Raw genomic sequence first — 21881 nt, forward strand, 5'->3', positions numbered from 1 at the left:
CTTAACTTTGAGAATATGCTCACCTTTACCTTTAGGTTAATTCAGGTGCCCAGCGTCAACAAGTTAAGATCAGTTTTCTATTAGCACTAGTCATTTTTCTGGCCTATGTTTGGGTTTTGTTGACGCTTTCCCCAGCTTACATCCCCTGCTGATTCTTTGCTCAAGCTTGTTTCAGAGTGTTCATGGCCTTCTGCTATAATGTGCATACTAGCTGCTACTAATCAGCCATCTAAGAGGTTGTCAATAAAACACCAGTCTCTAAGTTTCTGCTAAAGTCAAGATAAAGTCTAAGCCTTAGGGCTCGCTTAAGGGATTTCTCTCCCTGCTGACCACAAAAGCAGGCTACAGAGGTAGAGCAAATTTTCTTAGCTTTTGTGAAGACACCTTTAGCCTTTTCAAGAAAAATAATCTCTTTGATACCTCTGTTTTCCTTCACAAACCTCTGTTCTTAAAATAGCATGGATATTTTGTGAAATCCACACTCTATACCCAGCACTATTTTTAAGAAAAAATTCAGCATTCTTCCACCTCTGGACTACGCATGGTACAACTGGAAAGGAAAATGGCCACAGTCTGAGGTGCTCCTGTTTGAATTCTACATGTCTGATGATCACTTCTGAAAGATCTGATCAAAAGACTGACATGATTCCCACAAAAGGCACCAGTGGCCCATGTAACAGCTGGGTGTGCTTCCCATTATAGAATACAGAATGAAAACAATCACAAAATAAGAACATTTTCCTCTTTCTATTTCTCTTGAAATAAAACTGGTCTCAGAGCTAAGCCTGATGCACCTTCCTGTGAAATTACTGGTCTTAGAAGACAGAGATTCTGCCACAAATGTATTTCCCTGTAAAACCTTCTCACTTTTAGATCCATCATGTCGCTTAGGAACGGGATCTCTGTGGGAAATTAGTGAGTAAGCTTCTGAAAGGGCAAGGTAATAACAAAACTGATTTCATTCACTCACCCTCATGTTCTCATCACACTCACTCATACTCCCACACCCACGTACTTACAAGCACTGAGACACCAAGTGGTCTGCCAAGGTCACTTGTGAGAGATGTGGAGGACAAGAGACACCAGCTACCCAGCCCTCACTTCATTTCTTGGGTTCCGCTTGACAGGCAGCAACAAACCAGCTTTTGGATAGGTCTAACCCTTAAGGTGATCTATTGCCTTAGAATCTTGCTTATTCTGCCTTCCACAAGTCTTACAGTACGTAGGATCACCACATAATTTAAGGTGGAAGGGGCCTCAGGAGGCCTCAAGCCTGATCTGCTCAGCCAGGGTCAGACCAGGTTGCTCAGGACTTTGGCCAGTCAGGGCTCAAGATCCTCCTGGGAGTGCATTGCCACAACACCCCTGCCCCAGCTGGAGCAGCCTGCCCCAATGCCCACCTGTCCTCCCAGGGAAAAAGCTTTCCCTGCTATCCAGCGTGAACCTGTTTAGTTTCAGTTTATGCCTGCTGCCTCATCCTCCAGCTGTTCACTCCTGTGAGCCATCTGGCCCTATCTTTTTGATAACATCCCTGTAGGCACTGGGGGCTGCTGTTAGGCCCATCCCAAAAGCCATTCTCCAGGCTGGAGCAACCCAGCTCCCTCAGCAGGGAAGGAGGCAGGTGCTCCCACCCTGAGCACCTTGGTAGCCCTTGGTTGAAGTCAGTTCAGTTTACCCATATCTCAATAAAAATAGCTGTTGGTTTGTCATAGCACAAACAAACCAGTAGGCTGTAATAAGGCTTTTACCATCAGTCAAATTCTACTGTCCATACTGTTTCTCCTTCCTCCAGATATCAGATCACACTGCTCCTCCTCCATACACCCATTCATGCCACAATCCTCAGTACTATTTAACTACTTAGCAGGAACAAGCTACAGCTGCACATCGTCCATGTCAATCAACCCACTGCCTTCGAGGCCAGGCCACAGCTGCATGTTATCAATGCTGATCAACCCACTGCCTTCATTCCTCTACATTGGTTTTGTTCCCTAGTTGTGGGTACATTTATGGCTGCCTGGCTTCTTGGGACAGCAGGAAGAGGGATGGCACAGATGAAGGGTTGTAACCTTGTGTCCTTTCACTATTGCTGCCAGGCCTCTTGCCAGTAACTCATTTGTGCTGTGGCCTTACTGGAGTACAGGCCTTCAGGTCTTCATGTAAATATCATGTTCCTCCAGGTTTATTGGTCTCACTGATATCAGTTACAGCCTTGGATATGAATATGTGCCAATCAATATGGTTTCTTCTGATGCTTTCCCACAAAGATATTTCCATTCACACTTCATTCTTACTAGTCTTTGTATTCTCATCAAAGGTCTTTAAGTGATAAACTCTGGCATGTATATGACCTGAGAAAAAAGTAATAAGCAGGGCAATTTCTTAGATAGCCCACAAAATGTATGGAAGAATAGACTTGTGCCTTGTTTGTATGTATGAGCTCTTGATTCACCTTTTTGCTTTGATGTTTTAAAAAAATTTTGAAGTTTCCTCCTTGGAAATAATGCATGGCTGCCACCTCACATGTGACCTGTCCACAGAATGCAGAAGATGACCATATAATTGAATTAGACTCGTGGCATTGATGGGACTGCAGACAGGATGCGATACAACAAAACACTGATAATTTGATGCTGAGAAGTTGCTGATTCACTATAACATAAAAAAGGGCATGACATTGAGGTTAATCTTTTGAAAGAAAGGGGAAGCTGAAAATTTTTATGGCAACTCCAAACTGCTCTGCTAACCAGACTTTTCTGTGTAGCTTGTGCTATTCATTAAGTTGCTCTCTGACTTCTTCACCATAAATGAAAAAGTAATTGCTTAATATTATTAACTTTATAAATCTAAGCATGTGGATAGACAAAATAACTCTAATTTAACAATAACATTACTAGTTTTCTTCTAGATTTCTTTGCCTTTCCTTTGATTTTTTTCTTTCTCATACTAAGCCTGGATTAGGCAGAAACAAGCAGAAAGTCTGAGTTCATGAGACATCAGTTCCTATTTTGCTGATCTGAATACTCTGGATAATTTTCATAAACTTTGAATATTTATCCAAAGTGACCTTTTAATCCATTTCATTTTCATTTTGTGTTACTCATCTTCCTGATTTTGAGATTCTTTTTGATGTTCATGATAAAGTGTATTTGTCTGATGGAAATATTGGGAAATTTTCATTCTGTTTTATTAGAGATAAACAGAAATCAAACCACTGGATCTCACCATTTCTGAATTTTGAGGAAACTTAGATCAGAGCCAAACTCTGGGACTCTCTTTTTTGGAAACTGCTAATTCTGGATTCACTTTTCTGTGTAAATTATACGCCTCTGCTTTTCAAAGTGATGATTAACAGTATGAGTCCTATCACTAGAAATAACACATACAAATTCTGGTGTTTTTCCCTGAAAAATGGGACTTGGTTTTTTTTTGGGTTTTTTTGTTTGTTTGTTTTTGTTTTTGTTTTAAATATTTCATATGAAAATTTTAATCATGAAATCATTTATGTGGAGAGGGCTGCTAAATAGGTAGTCCCATACCTGAATTAATTTCAAGAGTTTTTAAAAGAGCTGAAGTGGGTGAAAAATAGTGAGGATTTTCTTATTGCCACCCCTACACTTTCCGAAAAGACCAAAGACTTCTTTTCATCATACTCAGCAACAAGTAAACATTAAAATAATGGAAGTGATACAAGCACAAGTCCTTCTTTAAAGTCATTGTAACTGTATGACTAAATAGTTGAGTCAGTTTTGAAGGGGTCAGTCAGAAACTGGAAATCAAGTTCAGATGCAGAAAGCAAAGATGTTTTCCAGTGAAGTGTAAAAACATACACATACTATTTCCACAGAATTCCATTACATCTGGCCACCAGTATACACAAGATTACCCTTCACATTTCTCTGTAAACTTTCCCTGTTAGGAAAAAGGAGGAAACCCTTGGACAGAGCTATACTGCTGCAGCACACAGACACTGATATAAAGAACAGTCAGAAGAAACCATTGTCAGTGTACAGCTGTCCTACAAAAATTAGGAATTACGCTATACATTTTTGAGAACTGTCTACTGGTATTTAAGTTATTGCCTGGCTGTGTATGTGAGCCCTAAAGTACTCTTGTAAACTTAAAGGGATCTGAAGAAAAGATTCATATCCTTACGTGAATTCCCTCTTTTTGAAATTGTAAGGAGAAGTGATAGAGAAGTGGCTATACCTGTTTCATGTCGACCTAAATTCTATGGTTTTTTTTTTAAAAAAATTGTAATTGTTATGACCTGGCCAAATTAAAGGTTATGTAAATTAAATACATAAATACAAAAATCATGTTCCTTTTCACAAACTAGAGTAAGAGGTGAAAATGAGTTTTTCTTATCTTCTGCCCAAATCTTACTATTTTTAAACCTGTGAAATTTGATTGTAACTGAAAACATTGCCTGTAAAGTTTGCAGCTTCCTTCTTTTCTAAAGTGTTTCATGTCAGTGCAATGGAAGATAGATGGTGTCCCACAGACAAGGAGGTCATTTTGGGGAACAACTCATTAACATAGTGAAAAGAGCTTTAAACTTGTTTCAAAGGCCCACAGGGAAAAGGTCCAAAGGCAAATTAAAACCCAAAGAGCAACAACAATAATTATTGACCTAGTTGTGTGGATGAAGATGATCAGAAATCAGAAATGCTGCTGGAATGCAGCATTCACAAGAATGAAAATAACAGGGTAATCTGCCGAGAAACTATGCAGAAGACATAAAGATACATTGGCTTGAAGATTGAAACAATGACAACATAAAGATGGTGAAACACCACCAAACTGGAATACTGGTTGCAGAAGAGTGCAGCTTGTAAATAAGTCAAGCAAGAGCAAAAACAAATGTAGATGTATACATCAAGGGTAGTCATGGAAGTTGAATTGTATGGTCATATTCCTTTCTGAGGTTTCTGCTTCTGTAAGTCCACTTGAGTCACTACGATTTGTTGCAAGAATAAAATTCATATGCTTTTTTGTCTAACAAAGTCAATTTGATACTTAATTTTGTTTTAAATTGCAGAAAATTTCTACAAATAATTCTATTAAACCCATGAGATAAACAACTGAGCTGTTTTGATTTGATCCAGTAGAGGGCAATGACACCTATACACAACTATTTCAGTACACCATGAATAAACACCCTTAAAGTCATAGTGAGAATAATCACACCACTCCCCTTTTAACCTTTCAGACATCAGGTTAATTAGGCAGAACTCCAGTTCATACATATTATCCCAAGGGAACACGTTACTGTATATTTTTCCTTTTTGATGTACAGCTGCAGTATTAAGTCAGGCATGATTTACATATATGATGCGATAATTAGGCCTAGGAGCCAGGATGAACCCATACACTGTGGATAACTGGTTTAGCTTGAATACGATAAGCTTGACGATATTACATTAATATCATTTTTTATGATTGAAAACATGATAAACATTGCATATTGCTGGAAATGTTACCCTGTGGCTGTGCTAGTAGCAGCCTCAAACATTCTCTCCTGTGAAGTTTTATTCTGTTTCTATGTGTATGTATAATTATTATTTACCATTTATTTACCATGGTTTTTCTCCTAAGGAGTTCACCATCTAAATTAGTCACAGACAGGTGAGTATTAGGTAGGAATTATTTGAAGGAAGGTAGACCAAAAGGATTTGTCTAGGTAGGTCATAAACTGTGCATTTGGAAACTTCTCCTTTAATACTTCAAAAACATCCACTCATATTCATTCATATCCAGCCTCTCCTATTCTCTGTGTTGATGTTGGCTAGGTGCATTCTCACCATTACTTACTATTTTTAAGGCAATAAGACATCCCCCTAATTCAAGGTACATTTTATAATTAAAGCCATTCGCCTCAAATACAGCTTCACTTTGTCTTTCCTTGCTGTGTTAAATCCAAGATATATTACAAGCTTATCAGAGTAGATCCTTCTCTTGCAAGCTACTTATAGAACAGCATCCTCTATCATACCTTGTCATTAAAACAGTTTATGAAATTTATATTACTTGAAAATGTAATGAAGTTATCAAGAGATTTTATATAGGGTGCTAAAAGTTCATCCAGTCCCTCAAAGCTATAGAATTATGTATTGATTGTGTTGTTTACATGATAATATACCTTGATTATTATTCAAGCTCTGTGTTAAGAAGTTTGTACTGCAATCCAGTACAATGACTGGACAAATAACCTTAGGAGACCTCATTATTCAGTGAATATTGTTGATGAGTGTGCTTAACTCTGTAAAGAAATGGACAAAAGGACAAGATACCTCAGCTGAAGTTTTTGCAACCCGTATTAGACAGACACTATGATCAAATGGGACAAGGGATTAGACAATGGGGTATGGGGAAAACTTCAGAGGAGTTGGCAAAAATCTGATCATATCATGACTTTAATCATGTGCATTTGTTGACACTTCTTGGTAAATAAAGCATTGTAATTGGGAGGGATCTTCTGGTGTTTCAGCTGAAATGGTTTTTTGTGAAGGATGTGAAGAAAGTCAGATTCTGGAAGAATAGAATTAAAAGTACAGGGTGGAGGTGGCAGCGACTGGGGAGATGGTAATTAATAGGATATCAAGACTGGCATATTTTGGAAAGTAGAGAGGCAAGTGGTAACATAATACAAATGAAGACAAAAGAAATAGTCCATGGATTTGCCTCTCTAAGATTAATTTTCAGGTTATCATGGGCACTGGGGCAGACCAGCCTCTCCTCCTTCCCCCAGAGTTTGAATCCAAATGTTTATCTAAACACTGAGAAAAAGCAGAGGCATTAAGGTGGGTTTTAGCTGAAGTTACCTCAATCAAGAATGACTTTTCATAGTTAATAAAAATTTCCTTATTATTAGCTGTGTGATAATTTTAATGTTATTCAAATAACTTGGGACTTTGTGATTGATGGTGTTTTATTTTCTTGTTTTTCTACTGTGAATGCATTGAGGTAACTTCTGATCAGTCTTTGGAAGCTTGAAGATGCCTATGAAATCCAGTTTCTAGAGTAGTCTGCTTTTGTTTGAAATGAGTAATATATACTTTAGTGTTTAAAATAGAAATGAGTCAAGCAAATCATATGTTTGCTATTTACAGAAACTTTTTTAAAGGTTTTGGGTGTTTTTTTTTTGTTCTGTCTAAAGTTATATTAGAAAGAATTTCCACACAGCTACTGCAAATCTGAATAAAATCTGTACCTTCTCATCTAAATTTATCATGAGTTTTTAACTAGTTTGTAGAAATCCAGATATATTTTTAACAATGAAAACTGAGTTATGGCTTGGGTTTTAAAGTGCTTAAAGAAATCAATTGATTGTTTATGAATTCAGGATGCTTTGAGTGTGCCTATATGGCTATTCAAAATCCAACCACTGGAAAAAAGTCCATAGTGCTCCACAACATAACCGTGATTCATAATTTTGAGGGTGATAGATTCTTGACTATAGAGTGCTCCAACCCGGATGCAAATGGGCTGGCTTTTGTGTCATGCTGAATATCACACACTGGGACAAGTTAGTCATGTCTAGATATGCAAAATTATGGCAACTGAGATGTACTCCATTTTCTCTAAATTAGATACTGTTCTTTAGATTTCAGCATAGTGTCCTGCCAATAAACCAAGTCTGGTTGTCTCTGATTCAAGTAGTGATATACTGAAAACCTTGTGGGCTTGTGATAATGACAACATTGGCTTTTTGGTACACTGGTCTTGCTTTTATTCTTATTTTAGCATGCATTTTTTTATGTCATGACTGTGCATATTCCTTTTCGGAGTAGGTGTGGAGCAGCTCTAAGTGTCTTAATGTGCTCAGATAAAGAAACGTGTTCCAGAAATGTTTTTTTGACTCATGATTCTCACATTTTAAGAATGAAAATGAGTTCATTGGTGCCTGCAAATTTCATGATTTTATTTAAACTTGTACCGTTAGTGATAGCATAAAAGTTTACTTCACATTGGGTGGATGAGGCTTTACATTTTCTTAATACAGTCATGTTGTTCTGTCACTCCAAATACTGTGTGGGACATATTGACTAGATTTATCATTTCTGATCTATCTTTAGACTTTCACAGATTACAGTACAAGATTAATGCCATGAAGCAAAAAGGGTACAGTCTGTCTTAGCTCAGTTTATACCTTTTCATGTTTCTTCTGGGAAATATCCCTATTGTCTCAAGTGTCATCCTATATGCCTTCCAGTTTTGGAAACTCCATTCTTTGTTTTGCTGTGCATTAAGAGTTCCAAAGGCATGGCTCAGATTTCTAAGTCTTGCAAGACAAATATTGAATTCAGATTTTTCTAAGTAAAAACCCCTTAAAATGTATTTATTTGTATGTTTAAATAAACACATATTTTGTTAATCATCTGGGATTTTGTTTTTTATTTGCAAAATTTGTACAATTGAACCTTCATATAAAAGGCCGAAATATGTGACTGGTTTTAAAATTATTAGTTTTTAATAAATCTATAAAACTTTTTGTTATGAACTTTATTAACAAAAGCAGTAGTTAACAGATATAAAAATAAGCAAGTTACATAACCATGGCAGGCTCCTGCAGTCTTTAGCTTTTCCCCACAAATGACATACACAACATTCTTGGCTGGAGCTTTATTCAAAACACATTTCAAAGACACAACTGTAAAACATTAGATCCTTCCAAAGAGCAAATTGACTAATGGGAAGAAACAAGACAGACCTGCTATGCAAAGCAAAAGAAGTCTCCACCTAACCCAAATTCTAGTTTCCAAGAAAGCTACCAGCTATATAAGTCAGGAAGAGACAATTCTCTTAAATTCACTTACTAACTTGGGATAACCACAAATGGCTTTTTACAGTCTGTAATCTCCCTGTTGATATCCTTCCTTTTATTTATTACGTTCTTGTCTCTGGTGAGTGTCTTCCCAAGATAGCACATCAGAGAAGTTTATAGTCAACCTACAATTTGACTCCTGAATAAAGACGTGGTCATTTTCTAGTCTAAAGATCATGTTCACACCCAAGAATTTTGGCAAACTGATATTCAAGCACAGGGCAGATCAGCAATTTCTTAGGTTTCAGTGCCTTCATGTTTATTTTAGACCTGAGTTTAAATATTGGTGGACAAATACTCACTCAGAGTTGAAAAAGCCTGTATAATAATAATACTACCTGATTTTCCTCTTTTCTGCCTCTGCTGTCTTCTTTTCTATCACTCTGCTGAGTGCTATTTTTTGGTCTAGCTTGTTATCTTTTCAAACTTATTTGACAGACCTAATACAAACAGTACTGAGGGAAGGGTGAAGAACTCACAGATCAATCAGTTGAACAGAATGCTGAATCTTCTCTACTTCACTCAAATATTTCAGACCTTTCATTCAAACTTAATTAGTTTTCTGCATTTTTAATTACAGTGTGGTCTTGCTAGAGTTCATAAGCATTATCTGGACAGATCAATTTTGGGTAGGAAGATTTTCAAGGGAGGTCTGGGTATTAAAGTGAGATTGGTGTCTTGGTCAATAATAATCATCTCTTTAAGTGAGTATTGAACTTCTGACACAGGAAGGCAATTAAGGGGATATGGTGCTACCATCTTTGTACTTAATGTCCATTTACATCTGCATGGCCACTAACAGCAAATGTTGGGATGCACTGATCACTAGTCAGGAAGATTTCTAGCTGTGTAACTGCATTTGACTTACTTAAATTCATACTGAATTTTTGGTCAAATGCAGTTGTTTGGTTTTTTCCCTCCTATAAGGCATTATGAGCCACTTTTGTTTTTACAAAACCTCTGGGTTTAAAATTGGGCAGAATATTAATGAAATATTGAAGAAGATCCTTTTATTTGATAAATGCTGTGGAATCATTGGGGTGTTCTGTATAATCACAGAAGAGTCCAACCTTGGCCCACTCAGCTACATTCTTTCTTTTGACAAGTTAGTCAGTCACCTAACAATGATATGCACAGTGATGCAAATTTTCAAAGGGAAACAAGAATAAAAGCCACCTTATGATTACCGTGTTATTCTAATGATTGTGTCTACTCACATGGAGACAATTAATAACAGTAGGCCATGTGGAGCACCATGCTGGGAAGATGCGTTAATGGAAAATTTCATAAGCCTTAAGGTTTTTGTTTGTTTATTTTTGGGGTGAGATGAAAGAAGACAGGAAACAAGGGGGTATTGTAAAGTCAAAGGGTTTTTCATAAAATCAAATCCTTTAAATATCTTTGAATCCTGTCAGACAAAAGTGTAGGACTTACTTTTGTATAGGAAAAAATATTACATTAAAATAAAGAGCTTTTTGGTTTGTTTCTGTCAGGTGAAAATGGTATCCTTTGAAATGTTTTGGTTGTGGTGGTGAGACTGTGTAAATGAAATACTTCTCAGAGAGATTTTGGAATTTCTTCTTGAATTTAATACTGTTTAGATGTGAAGAACTGGCTTCAACCTATCTCAGTCTGTGTGATTTAATTCCCACATCAAAACTTTTGGACTGCAATTGTAAATAATAAGCATAATTTGGCTGGTCTCCTTTTTTCCATTGTGTGCTGCTAAATGCTGAGATTAAACAGGAAGATTAAAGTCACCTCACATCCTCTGTGATCACACTGAGGCAGTACCATACTTTTGTTCACTTTCACAGAGACAACATCTATTTTCAATAATAATGAGAGTGAGAATAAATTCAGAATAGAGGGGAACAACACAAGTAATTTACTTCAGCTGTTATCAATAGTTTAACCAGTTTTCCTAGCTGCAGTAGGTGCTGAGATAGCCCACAGTTCACAATAGCTTTTTCCTGATTGTAAATTACATTAGATCAGAAAGAACCTCCAGTCCTTTGTGTTTCATTTCTCTTTCACTTTCTTGCATAAATTGTTTCCTAGCATTTTCCTAAACAGAGAAATAACCACCAACTTGGAGAAACAGAAAAAAGGTAGCACCCATTTTAGAAATGTGTTTGAAGATACTGCATCATATAAGCCAAACTTACTCCTGAAACAAATCTAAATAAAGATGACTCTCTGTCTTACTGGCTTTATCTCATATAAGATGAAGAATAATTGGTATTCACAGATGAGATGAACATTTTCATCCACCTAGTAATGAGCAAATTATTAAGACACCTACTGAGTTGTCTTAAAAAAAAGACACTACACATAAAAAAGAACTAATTACTATTCACTTTGGAATACAGATCTCCATTCATGGTAAGCTGTGTGGCTGGCTTCGTGTAGATCACAGAAGACAATACAAAGCAGGTGTCTGGTTACCAAACACTATGCCCTTCTTGATAGCTTTGACAGTGTCAGTCCTTTAGTGAAGAAGGAAAAGTAGTCTGAAGAGTCCCTGTGTGTCCCTTCATGTTCGTTGGTGAACATTTCAGTTTCTTTAAAGGTTCATTTATACCATACTCATCAGCATAGCATCTGATCTTCTTCCAGTAGTGTATTAGGCAATATGACAAATATCTGTCACATTTTAGTTCCCTCTTCCTCTCCCCAGGGGAGAAATGCTAAATGAATATAGATGCACAGGGATAAATTCAGACCTGCTGTAAGTAATTGTGAATCCATTGATGTCAGTGGAGTTGCACCCTACTACTTTTGATTTGAAACTGGAACAGAGAACCACATTGTTCTTTGTAAAATAAAAATAAACAGTATGTGAAGATGTTTCCAAACATTTCAATAATATTATCTAGGACAGATTCTGCCCCCAGTTAAAGCTATACAATTCCATTTGAGTTAATGACATTGCACAACCGTAAATGGAATCAGCCCTTATACATACATACAGCTTACAAATGTCTGTGATTATTAGATACACATTTCTAGACATACACAGATCAACATGCAAAACTGCAAGTTTGGCCTTCTGTCTTTTAACGAATAGGTCAGTGGGCCGAAACACCCTTGGGTAAACTGTCCCTTGCAGGTTTTGTGTCCTCTCTGTATGGTCAGTTGAAAATTGAAAATATTTTTAAGCATAATTTTGCAGGTCAGCTGCTTAGGATTTACTGTGGCCTTATGAACCACATGTGGGCCACTGAACACAGTTTGAGGATTACTGAGATAGGATAAAACTTTGGTTCAGTCCACATCTGGATACGTTAGAGCCTTTTTCAGAATGAATGATCTATGAGTGGTTCGTATAGCATGAAATTGCCAAAGATACAGGCGCTACTTTCTAATTTATCCAAGGAAATGACAGATTGAAAATATAGATAATCTGAAATTTAATAATAATTCTTTGAAGTTAAGATACATATGGAAGTAAATCAGTATAAGTTACTGTAAAGTAAGTCTGTGGGATTTCACTGGTGTATGACTGGAGGCTTATAGAAAATGATGGGTATGATGATGGCTTACTTTGCTAAAAGGAAGAAAAGTGATGGTGTTTTTCACCACCCTTGTGTGAGTTTTTAACTGAACAGACTAATGTACTACATTAGGTGTATTTTATAAATAAAAAATATTTTTCTTCATGTGTAGTGTAGTCAGTCAAGTAGAACTTTAAGACTTAGAAATATCTATCTTTTTGGGGTAGTCACTGATGAGTCACATGTATACTTGTTTTTATCTCGACTTTTAGAAGAACTGATATTTTTCTGATGTAATTCTGATATTGTCTGATTCTCTAGGAAAAAAGTGTGGACAGTTTCTTTACTCTATTTCTTTTCTTCCTCTTAGACTCATACACAGTTCCTTTATAAAACCATAGCCTGCCTTTTTACCATGACCAACCAGTCTCAGTTGGCAGGCCTGAATACTCATTGCTGGCCTTGCAACCAGCCAGAGCTGCTAGCCCATGAAGGGTGTCTCTGCCACGGAACTTGCTGCCTTGAACAGTCCCTCACTCTAGCAAAGAATGAAGCTACCCAGCACTTCTACATCTGCAGAAGAGTTCTTGGTATGATCCTGGTTGTTGATGAAAGCTCTCTTTTTGTTTGGGCCAAAACATACTTAAAACCTGAACTTTGCATTATGGACTTAAGACCTTTTGAGCTGAGCTTCCCAGCTCTTAAATGCAAACGCGTGTTGCTGTTATGTTCCATCTCTGTATTTTGGCAAGACCCAACTATATATTATGGTCTTTCTATTGCCTCTCCAGATTTCAGAAACTCAGAAGGTCTGGAGGGAGGTGCTTCCACAGGTTCTGAATGATATGGATTTATTGTGGGTAGGTCTAGCCAAAGCCTACGGATCTAGTTCAATTTTCACTGCACTTAAGTGAAAATTTCTATAATTTTTAAGGCCTTTGGTTTATGAATGGCACTAATTTAACTAGATGTAACTGGAACACAGAAAAGTAGTCTGTTTATAACACTTTTGACACAAAGAATTAATAAACTCCAAGCTCCATTCCTGGGGATGACTTCCTATGGAGATTCAAAAGATTTCTATGGAAGTCTTTTGCAAGAGGAAGACTTTTTCTTCTCTTCAAAGGAATACTACATGGAGTAATTTTAAATGTTTCATGTTGGAGAAGATCAAGACTAATGTTATCAATACAACTGCTGCCTTTTACATCTTGGTGCTGGGTGTTGGTAAATTATTTGTTAAGTAACTTGGTAAGTTACAAGTTCCTGAATCAAAGGTTATCTTTTCATGATTAATGATGCCATGTTTTCTAGAGACAGAAATCTGTCACATTCTTCCTTCATTTGTAGGATTAGCTGTCTGAAGATACTTTTTTTGCCTAATATGTTTTTATTTACCTACCATGGACAAATTCTTTGAGTCCTGTGTTGACCTATTATTGATCATAAGGGGTGGTCCTTTCTCCAGATTCTGGCTTTAGTCCTCATAGCTGGGAGCAAGGCTTAATAAAATTGAAACAATACATATCTTATATCTACATAACACTTGAATCCAAAAACAGTTTAAAAAGCAAGGATGAACTCATTTACCACTGAAATGCCAGCCACCTCTGGGGTGGAACACATGGTTCTTATTTTCATAGAGCTAAGCAGCTGTTTAACAGTACAAAACAACAGTACATTATAGTTTAAGTCATGAAATGAAGAATAATCCTGTATCCAATTGAAATGTAAGATTAAACTTAGATGGGGGGAAAATAATTACCCAAATTGGTAAAATGATCAGAATACAAAGACTAACCCCACTATTCTGGCACAGTAGGCCACCAAAATACTAAGGACTGAGTGTGGTAAGGAACATAATTTTTCATTACATCTAAGAGCTGTTATCTTCAGTTAGATTGAATTTTTTTCAGCAAAGTGATTTCTTGCTAAAAAATGTCAGTCCATCAATATCCAGACTTTCTGTGGAAAGTACATGCCGTTTACACAGGAAAGGTTTTTTGGAGTCTACTGTGGAATTTCTGATCAAAAAGAGATTGAGCCAGAACCACTAGTAACCTGACTGTTATGCACATCTCCCAGGATGTGGGAGAATGAAATTCAAGTCCCTGTTTAGATTACTTCACAGCATAGACTTGGACCTGGGTTTCCTATGTCCCAGAGGAAGGTCCTAAATTACTGGACTTGCAGCTATTCCGATCATGTTTTCTTCTTATTTTCCCATGGAAAAAATACAAAAAAACTGAAAGGTCTTGGGTTTGGCTCAGTGTAGAATGTGAATTTTGCAATTTCAAAAACTTTCCTGGAACAGGAAAGTTATTTTCCACCCAGTTTACCTCCTGCTGTAATGTATTCCTTTGCAATAAGATGAAAAGTTACTGAATTTACTGCAGTATTATCTTAGAGGGAAGACAATTGCTCTATAGGGTACACATGAGTTTATATTACACTGTAATGTTTCTGTACGTTCAACTAGGTAGCCTATACATCAGGCAAGATCATCAGAAAATGTAATCTGGAAGTTAAAAAGTTTCTAGCAATCGCAGTAATCAACTTCTAAAATATACTTCCAATAAAAATAAAATGAACACACACATACCTGCTTTTAAGGTGGAGTTAATAAACCTCTAATTTACAATAGCCAGTAGGTGGACACTGCAAGATAGGTGGTCCTTTTTCTTCCCATTCCTTCAAGGACTAATATCGTGACCATGCCTGGCAGAGAGACCTTCTCACATTCTTCTCTGCTGGACAGGTTAAGGAGTTAGAAGACATTTTCATAGTTAAGGGGTGCTATCACTTGTTCCTGCTTTGGGCAATCATTTCCAATAACTTTTATGTTCTGATTGATTCCATTCTTGATACTGATAAGATCCAATATCTTTTGTCTATCAGCCAAGTGAAAAACAGATTTAAGACTGTACCTGTTTCACTTACCCCCAGGACAGATGGTAACGAAATTCTACCACTTATGAGCAGTGCTGGATTTGATTCAGTGGTGATTCCTCCATTCTATCACCAATGCACTGAGCCTTCAGGTCGAGTGAGGTCTATTGATTCCTGAAGATTTTGTAATGTTTATGAATCTGTCAAATTCTGTCATATTACTTACAGATGTGGTTCAGATACTACACAATTATAAAGAAATATCTATTACTTTCAGGAACACCGGGAATACTGCCTGGAATACAGTTACTAAAGGTGTTGAGCTCAGGAACTGTGAAGTCAATGGACACATCTCACTAAGATTTGGATGAGGTCAAAATATTTGTGCAACCCCATTGGCAAGGAAGCCGAGCATTGAAGAAACTTGAGTCTAAAGATTCCTCAAGTCTCTTGTTCTCTTAAGGCCAACTTTTATGAAAGTCAATGGGAGAATAGTTTCCAACAAAATTAATGACTGCATATTAATGGTTATTCAGAAAATTGAATTGCTTGGTCTTTGAGGAAGACACTAACCCTTTCTATTGTATTTGGACCACAGGAAGAGCACCAATGTTATTCAACAAGGTAGGAATACTGGTCGGGGGGGAAAAAAAAAGGCAACTTCCAGTAACAAGACAAAAGTATTACTGCAATGATTAGTCAAAGAACAACAAAAAAGGAAGAACAGCATGCAAAGCTTCTCAACATAAATCTTATTTCTAGTCTGATGGGATAGATACAGAGGCTTTTATAGTTAAATCAAATTAAATTGCAGTCATTGTGTATATACTTACATGTATATTTAAATGTAATACGTATAAAAAGTCTATACCAACATAAAAATATATTAGATGTTCTTGTTAAGAATAAACAAACATTTCCTTGTTTGGCAGAATTTTCAAATGCATATTGCTTCCTTTATTTATTTTTTTATTACAATAAAAATGTGTTTTGTATTAAATCTATTGTTATAAAGAAATTAAGCCCTGAAATCTGCCAGCGTGGCTTTTTTCCATAAAGCGGAAAAAAAAGCCCTCCTGTTTTAGATACTTGAAAACATTAGAAATCTGAAAATGAAAAGACCAGCCTCTGCGTAGCAAATTACTCCATAAAAATAAAAAGAATTCTTCTGTGTGAACTTAAATGGTTTGAAAGCAGAACATAGCAGAAGAGAATAGCGTGCATGGTCATAAAGGAAAACAGAGGGTTTAAGTCAATCTTTACAGATGTATTGGAATAATTCAGGAAGAAAAATAATAAAAAATAAATAAATCAGAGTCTATTTCACAGAGATTTGGGTCTGATTCCCCCTCTGCTGGGGCAAAGATTGTTTGCTTGAGCCTGCACTTATAAAGAAAATTCCAAGAAAATCCTTACAAAGAGTCTTTTCCTTGATCTGCTCCTCAGCTTTGAACAATGGGGACAAAGTTTTATGGCCTTACATCTGTATTAAGGGGTATGATTTGCAAGGCCTGAGCTTCCAAACTTTGCCACACACTTACTTTCTCCTTTCATCTTCTTCTATGGTTTAACCTACACTTCATACTGTACCTTATTAGTCCCCTGGATCCATCTACATTTTATGATCATTAATTCTTTGTAGTATGTTATATATAACTCAGCGATATCAAGTTGTACTTAGACTTTATTCTGCAAGGTGTTTTACAAATACCTAACAAAAGACAATCGTTGCTGCAGAGAACAAAACATTGAAAGCTCTAGAAGATCGAGAGGAAAACTGCAATCTTACAAGTTGTCCCATTCAAGATCCCAGGGCTGACCAGTGCCAAAATCAGAAACTCCATCTCAACTTCAAAGCTCTGAGTGTTTCCTGCTGTGTCTCTTATTGCATGATTTCTCCTTTCTTCCTTAGAATTTTTTTCAGAGGCTACTGTAGCTGCCTCTGAACGCTCAGTAGAAGAACAATATCCAGGTATAATGAATCAAGTCACTTGTCAAAGACAAAATGGTCTAAGTGTTCAGAGGGAAAAGTGATATTTAGCAAACAACAAATAAGTGTATGTCTTGCTAGATGTTTCAGATTTTTTTTTTTTTTGAGATAATCAGTAACTTGGCTGATAACAGAAGGGGACAGGCTTGACATCATTTATTTGAACATTAGAAAACATTTGACAAAATGCCTCTCAGGGAGCTGATGAATGAAGTCATAGGTGATGGCATCAGTATCAAATAGGTGAAAAAGCTTCATCACGAGCTGTGTGGCAACGTATAGATAGTGTAAATCTATGTGAAGAAGAGGTTTCTGGTAGAAAGCGAAAAATGAAGGGCCTTTATGACTTGGTATTGGGACCAGTTCTGCTCAGGATTTATTTACAGAGTTAGTGCTTGTGTGTCTTTCCTGGCTGCAAGCTGAATCACTGTGGTGTCCTGCTTCATCATGATGCAGCTGCACTCAAGTTTAAGTGAAACTGCCAATCTTACAATGGATATTAGAAAACAAATTTCAAAAAGAAAAATCAACCATATTTAAAGTAGAATTCTTGAAAATGTTAGATGACTGGTTCTTGGTTTCCTCTGCATTCATCTTCCTGTAGCCTTACTTTAGCCCCAGACACTATTTTTAACACTATTGCTGATTTTGAAAGCCCAGGGCTGACATGTGGCCCTTTGATGTGATTTCTGGTGTTTTGAAATGGCTGGAGGTACTGTTCAATGGAGAGGTTACATATTTTTTTGTATTTCAAAAGGTTCTGACCAAGACACCACCAAAATCTAGGTATTCTTGGCTGCTATAATGGTCTTGTGAAACTTTAGATATCTGAGTAAACTTATTAGAGACCTGTGGTTGCTTCACACAGCACTTCCCAAGCTTGGCCTTCAGTCTAGGATAGTTAGCAAGCCACCATAGCCAAGCTACCACCCATGCCCGTAGCAGACAGAACATTGTTAAGTGATATTGCAGTCATTGTATATTATTCTTCTTAGTAAGTTTGAAAGTCTGGCTGTTTTCAGCTGGTTATTATCTCATAGCTGAAAGCAGTATTTGACATGAGTCTGAAATGATGTTTGAGTTTTACTTGTGTCCACACCGTAACCGTGCAAATGCTGACTTTGAGTTTCTACTGTCAGACTGTACTGTGCATTAAAAGGAAAATCAACAGGTTCTTATGGCTGAGGAAATGTAGAGATACAGACAAGGGCTTAGTAAGGGTCGTCTCCCCACAAAAGGTATAGGTAGGGACTTTCAGAGTCCATTGACTAGGCTGGTGGAGGGAGGAGAAACCACTGAACTGAGCTTAGATGAATGGCTTTCAAGAAAGGAAGCACCAGTGGTAGAGACCAGAGCTTATGGGATGCAGATTTAACCAAACCAGATGAAGCCACCTCCAGCACATCCTTGCAGATCTGATTATGGGGTAGCACAAAGATGGCATAAAATCAAATTTTCCTTTCCTTATGGGCAGATCTTGAGATTGTCTTAGAAGTGAGGAAAGCATTCCTGAATAGGATTAGCCTGGCTCTGGTCGTGCACAGTTTTCTCCCAGCCAGTTCATAGGATGCTCTTTTTTTCATCTCACATAAGATGTCCACATGTATTATCCTTTGCAAGACAGAAGAGACAGAACTTAAATGAAATCCAGTCTCACACACAATGGGGATGTTCTAGCGAGCATGGTGGCCCACCCAGATTTTGGAACTCTCTAGTTTGCAGTCTGAAGAACATGCATTGGTATGGGAAATGTAAATTTTGACCAAGTAACTAAGGCCAAAGCCTTGCTGCTATGCAAGCTGGTGTAGGGGACCTGGTAAACTCTTGGTATCATTTGCATGCAGCAATTTCAGAGCCAGAGGTCCAATCTGGCTTAATATCTCTCAAAACAGATGACAAATATCAAAGAGAACAGATAATTGCTAATTAGGTTAGCTGTTTTGGACTCTGAAAATAGGTTGTATTTAGTTTCCTACCCTTACAATGACATGGTTTTCAACCTCTTGCAGGTCATCTAAGGTACCCTAAGTCACATTTAGATAATTTATATGCATGCATTCATTATAGATGTTAAAATGTCTTAAAGATGCATTTCACTTTCTGGCAGGGTAATTCCTAATACTTACACTAGTTTTGGCAATCTGATGTTGCTACACTGAGAGCGTGTGATCTTTTGACCTCTTGCCTACCCTTGGATATAACTCAAGACCATAGTGATTGGGTATGGAATTGCTACATTCTATGAGATGTAGAACTGACTACTTGTTTGCATGCATTAAACAGAATTTAGGAAGAAACTGGCTAGTTTGCTATAGGATCTTTGTGTGAAGCAAAAGAACTAGAGAGTAATTCTGGATTAAAAAGAACACAGTAAAAAGGTGCTGCTATGATGTAGGACACCACTTCCCTGTTTAAGGACCAAAGAACAGGAAGATACATGGCTTACTAAAACACAAGACTGGGAATTATCACTGAAGAATTTTAGGCTGTCATTCCTCCTCTGTTGGGACAGGATCCAGATACCAGAGGTAGTACTGTCTTTTGTCTGAAGATTTCCAAATTTCTTTTAAAAACTCTTCCAAAACAGCAATTTCACAAATCATCTTAGAAGTGCCACAGATGAACAGAATTATTGCCTGTTAGGAACATGATACTTACTTGCTAGGAAAATAACAAAGTGAGAGTACTAGCAATTCTAGTTGAATATTTCTGGTGTATGCTGCCGCCTTCATCAAAACCAGAGAAAGTACTTTGTGGGAAAGAAAAGAAGAAAGAAAAGAAACAACAGAACAAAAAGCTTAGACGTTAATGTGCAGTTTTCTGGTTTGTTTTCCAAGAGACTCAAGCATGATTAAGCTGAGCAGACATTCCTTGGACAGAAGGCAAACTTTTATAACCAGGCAAAACACTGACATTCTGGAAGACAATACTTTTGAAAAAGAGGCTTTGAGTCTGCATATGACATAACAAATGACATTCAAACTTCAATAGTGACGCTTTTAAAACTTTGACAGGTCACTGTATTTTGAGTTTTGAATAAACATGTAGCCATATGTATGCACACACAAATACACACAAACACTTGAATATTTTATTCTGCAGTACTGTTTGTCCCAGCTTTGTTAGGTTCTCTGTAGGCTCTGCTTCATGCCACACTTACAAAGAATTCTTCGCCCAAGGTATTGAGAATAGTTGAAAAATCTGTCTACGTGCCTTAAATAAGTACAATTCACGCATGTGCCTTTGCAAGAATGCAGGTATTTTGTAAATCCTGTTTTGAAAGGGGGATGAACATGCCTGTAAATTTACAGAATTATCTGTCTTTGCTCATACCACAGCTTCAATTCACTGTTCACAGCTGGAATAAATGAATTCCACCAAAGTAGGTAAAACTGCTTTGGTCTGTTCTCAGGTCAATATTTTCATCTTTATAAACTCCACTGGCAGGAATTAAGATAACTAAAAATATTTGCATCCAGGTTAGAAGTCTTATTTCCCCAGTCTTTCTGTAGTCAACAGAGAAACAGTTTTATCTAGTGGGTGTTTCAGGCCACTTTAGATAATGTAGTGACTACCTAGGAGGTTTAGTGAAACTAACGTCCTTGTTTAAGCACAACAGCCATATGCCTGCAACGGGGTTGATTGAATTCTCTCCAGTGTTTATTTAATTAAAACTTGTATTTTTTCTTCTTTTTCCCCCTTTACTTTATTTCATACTGAAATATAATTCCTTAGTGGTTAGACAAATGTAATAGGACCTCATTATGTCCAATTTTCAGGGATAAGGTATCCATGTAAAGGATGAATCTAGAATATGTAAGAGACTGTCAAGTTATATTTTAGGAAAGCTACTCCTCAGGAAGTATCAGAGGAGAATGATTTGAAAGAAGTCATCAAATAAGATTCTTACATAAGTTCCACAGTGGCTGGTTATACATTTCTTTTTACCCTGCCAGACATCAGCAGGCTTAGCAGCTATCCACAATTGTTTTAAGAAGCCATCAAAGCCATCAGACAAGTAACCACATCATCCAGATTAGCTTCCCATCAAGAGAAAAACAGTAATTGAACCACAGAGTTGAGAGTAGTTGAGCCAGGATACTGAGGGCACCTAGACAGCAAATTAAAACAACACAACTAATTGGTAGCACTGTAAAAGATCAACTTAGAATAAAACATTTTTATTAGCTGTGTGCAACTAAATACTTGACTTTTTTAACCACTTCTGTTGAAACAAATTGTTGATTTAGAAAGTTATGTAATAAGCCTGTGTTAGAAATAATTAGCCTTATTATTTTAGGCTTAAGAGTGATAAGAAGATTTGACGGTATGTTTTTTTTTCCTTCCTAACATTAAAAGTTTTCTGAGAAATGTTTAATTGTAAATGAAGGGCAAAATATTATGCATAAGATCACCTATCTTCAGCTTTTCCTAACAAGCTGGTCTGATCTTCAGGTTTGTTTTGGCCATGGGTACAATTCACGTAAACCCTAAAGGTCTGAAAATCAGACCCCCAAAATATACTGAGATATTGAGATAGCACGAGTTAAAAATTGTGGATGGGAGCTATAAAGAAATGCCAGAACACTTGGAGTGCTTTGCGGTCCCAGTCAGTCAATGGAATCCAGAGCTCTGAGTTTTTTTCCTTTTTTTTTCTCCCCCCCAAAAAAAAAACCAA

The 21881-nt window shown here is 37.0% G+C and overlaps 1 long non-coding RNA gene across 1 annotated transcript in view; it reads right to left on the bottom strand.

The window, feature by feature from the left end:
• LOC308060338 overlaps window positions 1–21881 on the bottom strand; it is an 82792-nt gene that overhangs the window by 39734 nt on the left and 21177 nt on the right. The window contains exon 2 of the long non-coding RNA XR_013926679.1: window positions 1–21848. This exon is cut by the window's left edge and continues 39734 nt beyond it. This is a non-coding gene — a long non-coding RNA (uncharacterized lncRNA). The remainder of the gene's footprint in view (window positions 21849–21881) is intronic.

This window comes from Falco punctatus (assembly GCF_963210335.1).
Source record: "Falco punctatus genome assembly, chromosome: 3".
Lineage (NCBI taxonomy): Eukaryota > Metazoa > Chordata > Aves > Falconiformes > Falconidae > Falco > Falco punctatus.